The sequence below is a fragment of the Podarcis liolepis genome (assembly GCF_965112155.1).
Source record: "Podarcis liolepis genome assembly, chromosome: 3".
In the NCBI taxonomy this organism is placed as follows: domain Eukaryota; kingdom Metazoa; phylum Chordata; class Lepidosauria; order Squamata; family Lacertidae; genus Podarcis; species Podarcis liolepis.
The window spans coordinates 79004904-79017101 of NC_139557.1; the positions used below are offsets into that span (position 1 = coordinate 79004904).

At 41.1% G+C, this 12198-nt stretch overlaps 1 long non-coding RNA gene across 2 annotated transcripts; it reads right to left on the reverse strand.

The window, feature by feature from the left end:
- Positions 1 to 325: 325 nt before the first annotated feature.
- On the reverse strand, positions 326 to 11995 carry LOC310702409. 2 transcript variants are annotated; one of them, XR_014523497.1, is made up of 5 exons: positions 11876 to 11995; positions 11331 to 11463; positions 9402 to 9594; positions 7217 to 7385; positions 326 to 482 (listed from the first exon to the last, which is right to left on the reverse strand). It is a non-coding gene; the product is annotated as an uncharacterized lncRNA (long non-coding RNA). The 2 variants fall into 2 exon arrangements; XR_014523498.1 differs by lacking the exon at positions 326 to 482 and adding an exon at positions 4598 to 4737.
- Positions 11996 to 12198: the final 203 nt, after the last annotated feature.

The following is a 12198-nucleotide window of genomic DNA, read 5'->3' on the forward strand; positions in this document are numbered from 1 at the left end:
AATTTTTAAAAAAAATCTTATTGATTTTAATGGGAAAGTGTTAAACAAGTTCCCGAATCCCAGCCAACTTTGGCTGGATCGTGCTAACCTCTGTGTTTATACAGATGCCTGAGCTAACATAAGATGAGGTCTCCCACCCTAAAGTAGTTGGGGCATCTGAATGAATATGTCAAATGGTAGGATTATCACTTTTTCATTTCCATTCTTGACAAAATTACCTCATGACTTGCTGAAAGGACACGCTTCATCTGGAGACACTATGACGTCAAGAGAAAGGAGGCCTGACCATAGTTTCCCAAATAAACAGTTCACCTATTGGGTTGCATTGATTGTTTATTTGGCTGCTTTTCTTGGTTTTCTACAACATATAAATGCTATTATGCATAGACAATAACAGTGGACAAAGAATAAGCAGGAATGAGTTTGAGCTAGTCCAGAGGCGAAGATTTCTGCAGCTTCCAGGATCATTCTCTTATCCTTTTCTATATGAAAACAATAATTAAAAACGGAGGTCTCAGAAGGAAATAAGATTGGCAATGATTATTAATGCAAGCCATCAGCAACTGTAAAAACAACCTGAGGCCATCGAGTAATGCCGTTTTTTCAATAAAGCCACTCACTGCTTTGTAAGAACAACCATCGGTATGCCTACAGCACTTCTTAGCTTATCTTAGAGTGTAATTACAAAAAAACCTTTGCATCAGTTCCAGGCTGATGAACAAAAGACTGATTTTTCATTGTCAACACACACACACACACACACACACACACACACACACACACACACACTGTCTTCTGGGGCTGTGTGCTAGAGCATTTTAGTAAGCGTATGTAATGCCCATTATGGGTAGGAGATGCACAATCATCTGTCCTGTTTAGAGGGGCCAAATATGGACCAGGGAATTTGGGTTGTCTGCTCCACAGTGGCTTCCAGTACTGATCTTTACACGAGATGCACTGTGACAAATCCACTGTGGGTTTGCATGAATGAAACAGTTGTTCCACATATTTATTATCACTGGATGAAGCAGCTATTATTTTATTTTCAGAACTATATTATGGATGTCATCCTGATGCGGGATCTGACTAGTATGAGTCATCGTCTCCTTACATTGCTTTAATAGAAAGTACATATACATCAGGGCAGCTAAATGCAGTTTCAAAGACTTAAATAAAGCCTCTTGGGGCTTTTATGAAGATTGATGTCATCATTAGCTGTAGCTCCTTTCCGCCTAGCTTATCGTTAGATTTGTGGCTCAAGTTGAGCTATAACTAAATACAGCTTCCCGTTTGTAATATTCTTCTTCAGGATGAAGAGCCAAGCAAAGATTATAGTTTTCCTCTCAGCAAATCACTGGAGGTAACAGTGCAAGGCTACAACTTTTATGAGTTTTTATAGAACACACTGAAATTATTAAGAACATAAGATGATCCTTCTGGATGAGGCAAGTGGCCCATTTAGTCCAGCATCCCGTTAGTGGAACTGTGGAGGGGGGGAAAAATCTCTCATCAAGATCAAAGGTGAAATTTAAAAATATGGATTCAGGGAAAGCGGGCATTTTGATGCAGCAGAGCCTCTGAGAGGAGAGTGCAGGCATTACTGCCTAGATCTCAACACAGGCCATGGTGCCTTGCAATATACCAGACTCCCTGCCATCCCATCTCACCCCTCACTGTCCTGGTAGCAGCAGCAACGACCCCACTGCCAGGAAGATAGCTTTGTGTGGTGTAGTGGTTAAGAGTGGTAAGACTTGTGATCTGGTGAACCGGGTTTGCGTCTCCATTCCTCCACATGCAGCTTCTTGGGCTAGTCACACTTCTCTGAAGTCTCTCAGCCCCACTCACCTCACAGAGTGTTTGTTGTGGGGGAGGAAGGGAAAGGAGAATGTTAGCTGCTTTGAGACTCCTTTGGGGAGTGATAAAGCGGGATATCAAATCCAAACTCCTCCTCCTCCTCCTCCTTCTTTGTGACTCTGCTTCACCAGGCAAGTTGCTTCTGTGGCAAAGGGTGGTGGCCACTGGACAACAGGAGTCTCATGACCTGAGCCCTGGCTATAATAACCAGATATTTGTTCTTTGAAAAGTTGACAGCTTTTGAAGAAAGAAGACAAGGCAGTCTTTAATCTTCACATCTTGTGCAGATGAATGACCAGGTGTAAACACTGGGCACCCGTACTTCCTCTTTTTTCTTCCTAGCACCATGACTTCCCAGGGTGGTTGCTCCCCCATTTTATTTTATTTTAATAAGCAAGTTAGTCAGCCATGGCACCCGCCAATTAGCCGTTCAAAAGAAAGGAGAGTTCATTGAAAAGAACTCTGTGCTCTTTTGATTCGTGGGCTTTATGTTGCTCACATTTTCATTAACCTTTACATTTGGAAAGTCTATCATTCTATCTTGCAAGAATAGGGGTTTGCTATTTGCAGAGACCTAACAAAAGTCCATTAATATTGTTGAAACATAATCAGTATATTGAACTTCAAATTCTAAAGTCAAATACTATTGTTAACAGTATTCCATTTACTATTAATCACACCACCCTTGTTAGAGAAAGTCTTTGGATTGAATAGGGTTATTGAGGACTATAAATCATATAATTATGTAAAGTAATTCCAAGTCTATTGGTGTGATGAATAAATTCATATTTAAATTCTATTCCATTTTGGTGACAGTCTGAAGAAATAAAAGTCCAATGCAAAATTTTCAGTATATGGTTACCTTATATTGGGTTTTTTTTTTTTTACATTAAAAATGTGGTCTAAGAGGCCTGACTTGAAATAAAAGACAATTTTATTTGTATTTGTAGTTTCGGCTTTTGTCTGAAACATTATGGAACATGTTATAATTTAATGCAATAAATGTGTTTAATATTTTTGATGGCCAGTTCAAAAAAGGATAAGTAGAGACCCATGATCTGCTAATGTCCCAGTAAGACTACTGCAGTGCTTTATATGTAGCACTGAATTTCATAAATTTCAGCTAGGTTTTTAACTGCATCCTAAAGAGCCAATGACACTTCCATGCCACACATTTAAATCCAACACACATTTAAATCACTTTACACCCCCCGCAAAGAATGATGGGAATTGTAGTTTCCCCCCTCATTGAGCTACAGTTCCCAGCACTCTTAACAAACTATGGTTCCCAGACTTCTTTTGGAGACATCATCTTGCATACAAGTTATGAGTATATATTTTTTATGTTCACTGTGTTGCTGTTTGCATGTTCAATGGGGTTGTGTGAAGTAAGGTTGTGCTAAAGGTAAAGGTAAAGGGACCCCTGACCATTAGGTCCAGTCGAGATGGGCAATTCAAGATGGGGCTTGGCCCAAGTCAATCAACTCTTAAATGGAATGCCAATATGCTTAGCTGATATGAAGCCCAAGTCCCAATTTAGGGGTCAAGTGTGGACCAGAGTGGACCAACCCTATCTCTTCCAGTTAGTCAGCTAACGTGATCTACTGTGGAGGAGGACCTGAGCCACAAAGTAGGCATCGTTAACTAGCCATGCCAGATACAGCCAGCCAGGAGGTGTGTGCCGAGTTGAGAACCCACCTTTGCAAAGGGAAGAAGTGCTGGCTAGAGTATAATATTGCTATTGCAAGGGTACATGCTACTACCGATCAAGATTTACTCTTTATATATATATATAAAGCATAGTGCATGCATAGCTATCATTTATTTATTGTACAAACCTCTTATTTTAGTGTCTAAACGCAAGTTGACAACTGAGATCTATTATTCACATTTTCTTACCATTTGTGTGAAAAATCTGAATTCTGTGATGTAAAACTTGTTGTTATTGAATAATACATGTTATTACAGGAAGCTTAGCAATGCATATTCTACATGGTAGAGAATGCCAGCTCCTGCTCTACTGCACTCATGTTTCTCAGCTTGCCATAAGAAAAGGATGAATACCAAGAGCTTGATGTTTACTGTCAGTCTAATGAGTTCTACTCTTCAGCAGTCATGTTATGCTTCTGGTATTTTTTCAAAGTACATCTTTTGTAAGAAAAATTGAATTTACTTCAGATCCAGAAATAATCAAACATTTATAGATATTTAAATCTCAAAAATTTCAGAAGGGCTTATATGCTGCTGAATATATGTGTGTTCAAATTTCCGTTTCATTCATATGTTTTTGGTGAATTCAAAACAACATGAAGGACACAGTTAACTTCCTGAACTGTAGGGAGCATAGCCTTTAAGATAGGTGGGTGATGATCAGCAAGGGATGGAGCCATGAGGGAATTATAGACTGAATTGAGATTGGATGTACAGATTAATCCTCTTTCAAATGTGTCAGGCTGATGTGTTTTAACTGTAGGAATAGTTGGGCAATTTAGCATGTTCCTCGGAGTTGCTGAAACCTCTCTGTTAGGAAACTTTTAGAGGGACTGGATAAGTTTCTGTTAGGGAGGGGATGACCCAGTCATTTCAATCACATATCAGGAGAAATCGACTTAGCTATACAGCTGCAAATAAAATGTTTTAAGTGAGTCTTACATGCAATATATACAATGTGACATTAGATGGCGATGGTGAGCCTTGTGGAAAATTAAATGTATTTTTTAAAGCACTTTAAAAAGAAGCATTTTCAGAACGTTTTTTATATGTGTGTAGATTCCACCCTAGTCACACTGTAAGGTGCTTCCAGCAGCAAGATGTGCTGATCCAAGTTGATCCATTTGCCTTTCCATGTCCGTTTTGGTTCTTCAGTCTGGATGTTTTGGTTACCTAAGATAAACCTTGAAGAATAACTGAATAACCTGTGGGGAAAGTTACATTTGTTGTTTACTTCCATTCATCCAGCAACTTCTAAGGGCCTAACCCAGGGGTTGCCAACCTTTTGCAGCCAATTTAAATTAGAAAAAGTGTTGTGTACACATGCACCCAAATACACACAGTATCCCCTCTAGCCCCACAAACCCTTTGAGAAAAGCCTTCTAGTGTCTATAGTGTGTGTGTGTGTGTGTGTGTGTGTGTGTGTGTATCACTGTGGTCTATACCATTGAGCCTCTTCGGCTTGCCGATCAGAAGGGTGACGGGGTGAGCTCCCATTGCTCTGTCCCGGCTTCTGCCAACCTAGCAGTTCAAAAGCACAAAAGTGCAAGTAGATAAATAGGTACCGCTGCAGCAGGAAGGTGAACGGCGCTCCGGTTTCTGTCACAGTGTTCCATTGCACCAGAAGCTGTTTAGTCATGCTGGCCACATGACCTGGAAAGCTGTCTGTGGACAAACACTGGCTCGCTTGGCCTGAAGCAAGATGAGCGCTGCAACCCCATAGTCACATTTGACTGGACTTAACTGTGCAGGGGTCCTTTACCTTTACCTTTTTACCTGTGTGTGTGTAATTGCTTTAACTCCACACACACACACACACACACACACACACACACACACACAGAGAGAGAGAGAGAGAGAGAGTTTTATACATGTTCATTATATTTATTGCTTTGGGGTGCCTTATGAGAAGTGATTCATAAATGGAATACAATAAAAGACATTTCATGTCTAATTTGCGGGGTGGGGTGGGCTACCAGGGAAGGCATCTGTGGGTGTGCCCATGGACACTGCATTGGCAGCCCATGGTTCATCCAGATTTCTAGCTTTAAGTTCATACAGGGGGGTTTGGATTAGAAGACTCCATGGTCCCATCCAGCTCTACAATTCTATGATTCTATGAAAAGTTGCTGCATCATAACAAGTGGATTTTGTGGCAGCTTGCTATGATCTTAGCCCGTAAATCTCTCAAGGTTAGAGGAGGAAAACCTTAAATCTGTCGTGCAAAAGCTTAGTGTGCCTCTGAACTTAAGCACCGCTCTCATTTGTGGATAAGGTTCATTTGAGCATTAGCAAAATGATCTTAATATATCATCTTTACTGTTGCTAAGCAGGAGTTATAAATGTCTTCCTGTGTGGTAGGTCTGCAAACAATGAGTCATTACAAGTTACACCTCTGCTTGAAAGAACCTAATTTAAGATAACAAAGGATAAATGCAAAGGTCAGAGTTGGGGACGAAAAATCTATTATTTAAATGCAAGACATGAAAGCTCCCTTATAAAAGATGGCACTGAGATTATGAGAAAATTATGATGTGAACAGAATAATGTTATTCAGATTTCCAGTACCGCAAGAAATATCTCTATGGAACATAAATACCACCAAATGTTAATTGCCAAGCAATTATTCTGAATGTCTGTTGCCAGTGCAGCTTTTATGAAGGTTTTGATAAGTGATTTTTTCCCACTACACAGGTCACAAGAGCAGCATCCTCCTAACCAAGACTGCCTTTAGTAATCCAAAATTAGCACAGCTCAAATTTAGACAAGGGCACCTACCCTTTCTTTTGTGCCACTGAATTTACATTTGTGAAAGTCATCTCAATAGCTATTTTTAAAATGAAAAGGGATGGTATATTTAGGATGAGCTGCTGGAAGTTAATTAAAATTGGTTCTTTGACTGGTTAGTTTAGCATGCCACCCTTAGTTAGAGCCAATCATGCAAACATTCTCGCCTGCATTGGTTGTTGTAAATGGCGTGTCCATGTTTAATTCATTGCTCCTGGAAGAAAAGATGTAAGGATACAGTGGTTAACAAAAGAGCAGCTGCTGCTTTGCTGAGAATAAAGGTAAAGGGACCCCTGACCATTAGGTCCAGTCATGGCCGACACTGGGGTTGCAGCGCTCATCTCACTTTATTGGCCGAGGGAGCCAGTGTACAGCTTCCGGGTCATGTGGCCAGCATGACTAAGCCGCTTCTGGCGAACCGGAGCAGCGCACAGAAATGCGGTTTACCTTCCCACCAGAGCAGTTCCTATTTATCTACTTGCACTTTGACGTGCTTTCGAACTGCTAGGTTGGCAGGAGCAGGGACCGAGCAACGGGAGCTCACCCCATTGTGGGGATTCAAACCGCCGACCTTCTGATCGGCAAGCCCTAGGCTCTGTGGTTTAACCCACAGTGCCACCCACGTCCTTTATGAGGACTGTTAGCGATGTACAAACCCCACTCCACACAATATTTGGTGCAAGATTTATGTAAATCTCTCCTAAATGCATGTAATTAATTTAAACATACACATGTGCATTTAATTATATGTATAATACATATGAAAAGGAAGATTTCCTGTGAAAATACATACTAACAGCACTAATAACTATGTTGAGTAAAATACTAACAATTATTAATAAGAAATAAACTAGATCACACTTACTTGAATGGCATTTTGTGAACTGCATCCTTCACTAGAACAAACCCCATTCTTGACAGTTTAGCAAATATGGAAATCATTAAATTCAATCTGCTTAAAACAATTTGTTTTGATACATCCCTGTAATGTTAGTGACAACCTTGTCCTCTGCATGGTTTTCTCCCCAGGATGCCTGGAAGTGAAAGGAAAATACTGTATTTTTCCATGTATAAGACTAGGTTTCCCTCCTAAAAAATGTCAAAAATTAGGGGGCGTCTTATACATGGGGGCGTCCTATAGACGGAAAAATACGGTAGTTATTAACTCTGTTCCCAAGATGGTTAGAACAGAAACTTACACGCTATTGTAGTATATTCAAGAGCCATGGGTGGTTGGCTCAGTTTTATTACTTCTGTACAGAGGTACCTCGGGTTACATACGCTTCAGATTACATACGCTTCAGGTTACAGATTCCACTAACCCAGAAATAGTACCTCGGGTTAAGAACACTTGCTTCAGGATGAGAACAGAAATTGTGTGGCAGCGCAGCAGCAGCAAGAGGCCCTATTAGCTAAAGTGGTGCTTCAGGTTAAGAACAGTTTCAGGTTAAGAACGGACCTCCGGAACTAATTAAGTACTTAACCCGAGGTACCACTGTATTCTATATTTTAAATGTTTCATTCTTTCTTTCCATAAAAATGAAAACAAATTAAAAATACAAGGTTGAGAACGCAGCAATCCATTCCTGATGCTCACCTGTGGCATGTAAGATGCCATGTCTAGTAATGTCACCCAACTCCACCATCAGATTCCCGCCCCCCCTGCCCCCGCACTTCAAGCTGCACAATAGAAGAGATGAGTATTGGGTTCCTAAGCACTTGTTCCATTTCCATGTTAGTAGTGCAGCACAGTTTGCATGCAACTTCAACGAATCTGCTGTTGTAGTGATATTTCCTGCCACTCTACATTTTCTTGTGAATAGGACACGTTGGCAGTCATTGATATTATCAAGTTGTCTCTTTCGATTATACAAGAGTACAACAAATCTCTGCAGCAGGTCATTAAAAAAAAAAAAAAGGAAGTATATTGGAGAGACAGATAGAGAAGTGCAAACTCTGCCCAGTCACTGCAGGGCAAAGCCCGATCTGTGGTTTCTTCACCTCCACTTTCATCTTTCCAGTAGGTTGAATAAGGCATTGATGTGCGGGATAATTATATTTGGGGTATCAAAGCACAAAACAAGCCCTGGTTGTCATTTGGAAACCAAAAACTATAAGGTAAAAGGTTAAAGAAGAAGGGAAGCAATCTGAAAGTAGCATATCAAAAAATACACGGAATTTTTTTGTGTGTAATGTAAACTAGCCATCATCAACCAGGTGTCCTCCGGATACTGGGTGGGGCTAATGGGAGGGCGGGTGGCACTGTGGTCTAAACCACTGAGCCTCTTCAGCTTGCTGATCAGAAGGTTGGTGGTTCAAATCCCTGCGACGGGGTGAGCTCCTGTTGCTCTGTCCCAGCTCCTGCCAATCTAGCAGTTCAAAAGCATGCCAGTGCAAGTAAATAGATACCACTGTGGCAGGAAGCTAAATGGCGTTTCTGTGCGCTCTGGCTTCTGTCACGGTGTTAGTTGTGCCAGAAGCGGTTTAGTCCTGCTGGCCACATGACCCGGAAAGCTGTCTGTGGACAAACACTGGTTCCCTTGGCCTGAATGCGAAATGAGCGCCACAGCCCCATGTCGCCTTTGACTGGACTTAACTGTCCAGGGGTACTTTACCTTACCTACCTTTTTTAAAAAACCTAATGGGAATTGCAATACAAAATTATCTGGAGAACAGCAAGTTGAGGGAGATGAGCTAAATACCCTGTGCTACAGTTCATAAAGGGAGGTTTCAGACTTGAAGAGAGGGGCACCTGGATCATGCAGGATTTTAAAGATGTTCAGAGTGGTGATGAGACACAGGAATCCATAAAATACAAATTCAGATGAAGATGGTTTTTATTTTATTTTAAAGAGACAGGTAAAGCTTGAGATGTGCCCTTTCAGGTGGTTCTTAGCTCAAGATATGTTAAACGTTCTTCAAATTTGTGTGCAACTGATTGTGTTTTCTTAAAAATCTTCACTGACAATTCAGTTTCCAGTGGGCTTGTCCTTGAAAGTTCTCCACCAAAAGCACAAGCTAATTTAGGCTGCAATCCTATACCCACTTACCTGGGAGTAATTAATATCCATGGAACTCAAGGAGAGTTTTTTGGTGCTGTTAGAATGTTATTGCAAATGAAGCTGGCAAATGGCAAAAGTGAGTTGAGTAGAAGATGGCAGGATGCCTCCTTTCAATTTGTATCTTCTGACTGAGAGTGTAATTATCATTTTGCCACAAGCACACTCAAATCTGGCTGTCAGCCTGGATAGGGGGGAAATGCAGCTTACTGTATATCCAAGGATTTTATGAATTACTCTTAGTTATGTCTTTTTAGCTTTAACCCCTGGTAAGTTTTGATAGTCTCATAGAATCAGAAACCTCAGTAATTCTGGAAAATCATCTTACTCAAGAGAAGTGCTATTTTCCTCTCTCTGTGTTTATGCCATTTCACAAATTTATTTTCTACATCACTGAATCCTAAAACTTGCTGAATTGTATGCCTACCTCACAGCTATTAAAAACACAGAGTGAAAACAGGATTCTGTTAACACCAGAATGCTCTTCTGAAATTCAACCCCATAATCCAGACTAGCATGCTACAAGCAGAGAGCCAGATGAACAAACTACCTCTTGTCAGGGGCACCTGCACATTTAGGCACAATAAAATGATACAAAAGGCAATGCTAGTTATTTGCCTGATTCCCCTCCTTTTATTAAAAGGGATAGCCAGAGCTGCTCACTAGGGTTGCCAGGGCAGGAGCATCCCAGACCCTGAGACCTAGGGGCAGCTCACTGATGTCATAGAAGGCAAGGTGAGGGCTTCTTTCTCCTCAGCAACCATGTCCTTTGGCAACATCATAGGTGGTCCTCCACCAAGTGGCAACAGCTGGAGAGGCACCAGGACAACTTTCCTAGGCCTGACAATTGTGGGGCACTCCAGCTGTGCAAAAGCCAGAGGTTTCTATGCCTACATCAGCAAATCTCTCAATCAAGTTAAGCAAGAAGCATCACAGTTCAGGGAAACATTTCAACCAGGGAAAAACTCTTAAGGAGCATGTGGAACAAGTCTGGAGAGGGGCATGCCTTGGGGAGAGTCCTGGGGCCCATACAGACTGGCCTGGAGGGCTGCATATGGCCTGCAGGCTGAGATTCACTAGTAGTACCCAGGGTGTTTTTTTACGGTTATGTTTTGTTTTTGAGAGACAACAGTAATTTCAACAATCAAACAATACAGAGCTATAATATGCCTAGTTTGACATAATTTGTTGTACAAGATATTCACTGCACTCAAGTTGAGAATGTATTATTATTATTATTATTATTATTATTATTATTATTATTATTATTATTATTATTATTATTGAATTATATATCTCCTCACACCCAGAGGTATGGAAAGAGGTGGCCATATGGAAAGAGGTGGTCCTTGAGGTATTGCAGTCCTAAGCCATTTAAGGCTTTATAGGTCAAAACCAAGCTACAAACCTGCTCTTTCAGAGGAAGTGTAACCCCATCAAGAGCAGGCGATCTCCCACCCATTTGGTCTAGGAAACCACCCACTAAGAGGGCCTCAGTCTTAACTGGATTGAGTTTCAGTTTGCTGGCTCTCATCCAGTTCATTACTGAGGCAAGACATTGGTACCATTTGTTCTTTTGAAGCTCAAGAAGGTTTATAGCAGGCATGTCCAAAGTCTGGTTTAATCCGGCCCTTGTGGCAGTTCATTTCCTGGGGTAAAATCCTAACAGAAGATCAGCAACTTCAATCCTAAAAAAATTGGTCAACAACTGTGGTCGGCCCTCACACATGTTCACTTCATCAAATCTGGCCCTCTTTGAAAAAAGTTTGGACACCCCTGGTTTATAGTAAATATTTAAAAAGTGGAAATGTAGTACAAAGAAGGAAATGAGCAGCAACCAAGGGGAAAACTCCCAACAAATGAACCAGCCAACCTAAAAAGAAAGTCAAGTAGGTCTGCCTTATAATCTGTCCCAAAAACCTGCAAGAGATGCTCCCAGGTTGAAATCCCGCAGCCTTGGAGCAGCTGATGGTTTTGTTTCTAACTGCAACATTTCTCATTTCATGCAGGACACGTCCACGAAGCAGGGGCTGATTAGAGGACTGAAGTTGGCCTGGGCAGATAATACAAAGAGAGATTGTCTTGGAGATATGAAAGGCCAAATCCATGAAGGGCTTCAAAGGTTATTGCCAGCACCTTGAATGAATGAATGAATGGTAGCTAGTGAAATATGCAGTAGGAGCTGTATATATTTGTATCTCCCAACATCTATTAGGAGACATGTAACTGCATTTTGCACTAGCTAAAGCTTTCAAGCTGTTTCCAGGGGCAGCTTCATATATAGTGCAATACAGCACCCATGCCTGAAGGTTATGAATACAACTTAACAAGACTTCCTCTGTCAAAGGAAAAAGTTTGTCAAATTAACAGAGTCAACGGAAATTACAAAGTTCGTCTAAAACAACAGAGTTTTCTGGCATTTTAAAAACTAATACATTGATTATGGCATATGGGCTAAAGCTTACTTTATCAGTTGCATCTGAAAAGGTGGGTTAGAGTCCACAAGCTACTTTGTTTTTGCTGCAAGAGACTTTACCTCATCTGCACTATACATTTAAAGCAGTATCATAACGCTTTAAACAGTCATAGCTCCCCCCTAAGAATCCTGGGAACTATAGTTCAAGTGTGCTGAGAGTTGTTAGGAGACCCCTTTCCTCTCACAGAACTGTGATTCCCAGAGCTCCCTAGGAAGAGAAATTGACTCTGGGAATTGTAGCTCTAGGAGGGGAATAGGGGTCTGGCAACTCTCAGCACCCTTAACAAACTACAGTTCCCAGGATTCTTTGAA